Below are 3668 nucleotides of genomic sequence, written 5' to 3' on the forward strand. Positions count from 1 at the left end.
CCAACTTCCTCACAGTCCTTCATTTGGTGTCCAATCTTTCCACAGACAAAGCAGAAAGTAGGCAATCTTTCGTACTTGAAGTGAACTCTTAGATTTTTCTCTTTAAAACGAACCCTTGTTCCCCTTTTGAGTGGTTTCTTTAGATCCATCTTCACCTTTAACCTCAAGAACCTACCGTTCCTGTGAGCCTCTTTTTGATCCATTTCTTCATATTCACCTAGTATGCCTCCTAGCTTCTTTGCCATTGCTTCCGATCTGAGCATTAGAGGAAGCTCATATACTCTAACCCAGAAAGTACTATAATGCATATTAAGCTCTGATGGTTGCTCTTCTCCCGACACTCTAGCCAGCACCAAAAGATTTCTATCAAAACTCCATGGCCCATTCCTCAAAACTCCTTCTAGATCCCGCTTGGTAGCAAAATGAAACAGAAAGATATTCCTACTCAGTTCCTGAACTTCAACTAGATTTTTTTAATTTCCACGCACCTATCATCGTGTTTGTAAAGGCACGGGTGTTGACAGGGTTGTCAATCCATAGCCTAGCCGCGAGAGTCCTTTGGAAAACCTCATCTTCACACGCTTCTTCCACCTCCGTCGTGATTCCTTCTTCTTTCCTTGATAGCTCAAACTCCTTCCATTTTCCCATCCTTCCAGCACTCCAGTACACTAACAACCACAAAAACACCAAAGGAAAAACAAGAAAAGATCTCGTTGAAACGAGAAAATAGAACCAAATCAAGTTTGGGGATAGTAGCCAGAGAGACCTGGAGGAAACCGAAACGGCGCTTTAAACCCTAAGAAGAGTAAAGAGGAGGGAGAACACGATAAGTTTTTTCTAGAGAGAAGCTCTTCTCTCTCTAAAAACACGTGGATTTTGGTCAGAATGTTACAATGTATTATATACACAACTATCTTTCAATTTTTGCTTTTTTTTTCTTCTGCATTTTTACAACTTTGTTTTTAATCTTGCCATTCTTGAAATTCATTCGAAATACAAGTTAGAGTCAAAGTCATTTCAAAATTTTTGAGATCCTGTATACATTAACTATAATTTAACTATGTAAAAACAAACAAAGACCCTATTTAATTACGATTTAATGTGCCAAATAATTGACGAGTCTTTTTTAATAATAGTTTAATCTTAAATTTTATTAAGTTTTTAGTACATAAAAGGGTATGATTAACCATTAGCCTAAAGCTATGAATTCACATTGTAGGGAACTCATAAGAAGAAACCCAAACAAGGATCAATATTAGATTATTAAATAATCACTTTGAGTTAACGTGATCCTTAAGTTTGAGATAAAGGCAAGAACTAGAACAAAGTAAACGCTGTAATAGCGTGTGGCATTGTGGAAGGAAAGAATAGATTCGAGCTTAAAGCTTTTACTAACCCATAATGCTAAAACAGGTCGTATAATTCCCATGCTTAGCTAGCTAGCAGCACCCCATAGGAGGAGAATCATGTGATGTGAGTGCTTTTTGAACTCAAAAATGAACTTTGTATTCACATGCCAAACAAATTTTCTGACCCTTTTTATTCACACACAAGAAGGGATTAAAGAAGCTTCCACAGAAATAGAGGTTGCACGATTGTATTCCACACCCTTCGAATCAAACTAGATGGCATGGGAGGTTCCAAAGTTTTAAGATGTTCACATTTGAGGCAAAGAGGTCTCAAACTTTTTAGGTGTAACAAATAAGTTAGTTTCAGATGAGTCGTGAAATTAAGAGATTGTATTTAATTGTAAATTAACGGTCGAATATGTGTATGAAAACTGATTTTACCATAACTTAATTAAAAAAATTTGTGAGTTATGTGATGTAAGTCGTTTTTGCACATTCTCAAAGACGACTTTGATTTAAAGAATATATCTCAATTTATCGTTTGAATTTTTTTTTTATGAATATTAATCAATTTCTTATCTAATATTTAAATTCGACAACAAAATATAAAATATATAAATAAAATAAAGAGAAGATTATTTTTAACTAATTACTCTTAACAAATATTTTGTATACATCTATTAGTATTATGAACACAAAGTAGAAAATATTCAATAGAAAATCATGTATATACTATTAATTAGAAAATTACTTTGGGACAACTTTCCCAAGTATTAACATATATAAAGAATATAAACAGCATCTAAGTGACAAAGAAGTTACATGCCAATATATCCAATTAATGTGTGAATTGAAATGAAATATAATTTTAGAACTTTATTCTTAACACTCTCCACTACCTATATTCTCCCTTCCTTTTTCTTTTCTTTCCTAAAAGCATTTGCTTGATGAGTATATAACAAGATCATATACCAAGAAACCAAACCCTTCATTCCAACCCAAATATTTTTGAGCTAAGAGTTTTGTTGCAAAGATGAGTGAGATCAAATATGGCTATCCATATCCTGCTCAAGGTACATCAACTTATATAGTTACTAAATTTTTCTCAAGTTTAATGTTACTAAATTATTGTTGTTGTTATGTCTCATACAGGCCCATATCAGGGACCACCTCCGGTGGCGGCACCACCGCAATATTATGCTGCTCCACCGCCGCCGCCACCACCTAAAAGACAACCGGGTTTTCTTGAAGGATGGTAATTAAGTGCAACTATATAAACTATATGAAAATTAATTAAGCAAAAATTTACATTAATTTTTTAATTATCATTTTTTCAAACATGTATTAATTTATGAGTTTAATGGTGATGCACTAAAAAATTTTTACATTATCGTCCAATAAAAATATATCATTCTGCCATGTTATCTCAGTAATTTAAAAATAACAGTATAATTTGATATGATGCATGGTCATGATTGGTTGACAGTGTAAAGCTTTTTTACACTGTCAGTGCATCATCATTTTTCTCTTAATTTATTGTTAACATATTTTATGTTTTGTAACTATATGCAGCCTTGCAGCCTTATGTTGCTGTTGCCTCTTGGATGAGTGCTGCTGTGATCCAACTATAATTTTTGCGGGTTAATCTACTTCAACAAACTGGGAAAGTTGTAACTTATTTTAATTTTTAAAAAATTTAAAATTGTTTGGTGCATATATTCTATAGGTTGTATGAGAAAGAAACCAGTGTTTGCTATATTATATGGTATTGTACATTTATTATCTGAAATGGAATTCCCCTTGATTATCTGTTCTCCTTTTGCTTTTCAAAATATAGCGAAATACAGGATAAATGGTTGAAAACTTCTTGATGATCGGTGTAAATTTGTTCGCTTTATATTAACCTAAAAAATGCACTTTTAATTGCATAGGACTAGTCGGCCCAACACATTTCGATGTTTAAGGTAAAATTTAAAATTAAATATTTTTAATATAATAAAAAAATATGTTTTTAAATTAATATATTTTAGATGTTTAAGGGTATAAAGTTATTGAATTATCATAATCAATTTTATTTAATATTTTTATTTTAATTGATAATAAAACTAACTCATCTAAACCACTTTGAATCTTCTCCTTCATTTTTTTTTCATTCCTTCTTTATTTTCTTTATCTCTCTCCATCTAAACACTTTTTTTTTTATTTTAAAAAATCATAATTAAAAATAATATCAAAATTATAAATAGAATTTAAATATCAAATCTCCTATTAGTAAAGAACTCAAAAATATATGTGTGATTTTTAAATTAACAAATTAAA

At 31.4% G+C, this 3668-nt stretch overlaps 1 long non-coding RNA gene across 1 annotated transcript; it reads left to right on the forward strand.

Moving 5' to 3' along the window:
• The first annotated feature begins 2264 nt into the window (after positions 1 to 2264).
• On the forward strand, positions 2265 to 3156 carry LOC131624838 (uncharacterized). The gene is made up of 3 exons (XR_009290670.1): positions 2265 to 2422; positions 2502 to 2604; positions 2922 to 3156. It is a non-coding gene; the product is annotated as an uncharacterized LOC131624838 (long non-coding RNA).
• Positions 3157 to 3668: the final 512 nt, after the last annotated feature.

Source organism: Vicia villosa, linkage group LG1 (assembly GCF_029867415.1).
Source record: "Vicia villosa cultivar HV-30 ecotype Madison, WI linkage group LG1, Vvil1.0, whole genome shotgun sequence".
Lineage (NCBI taxonomy): Eukaryota > Viridiplantae > Streptophyta > Magnoliopsida > Fabales > Fabaceae > Vicia > Vicia villosa.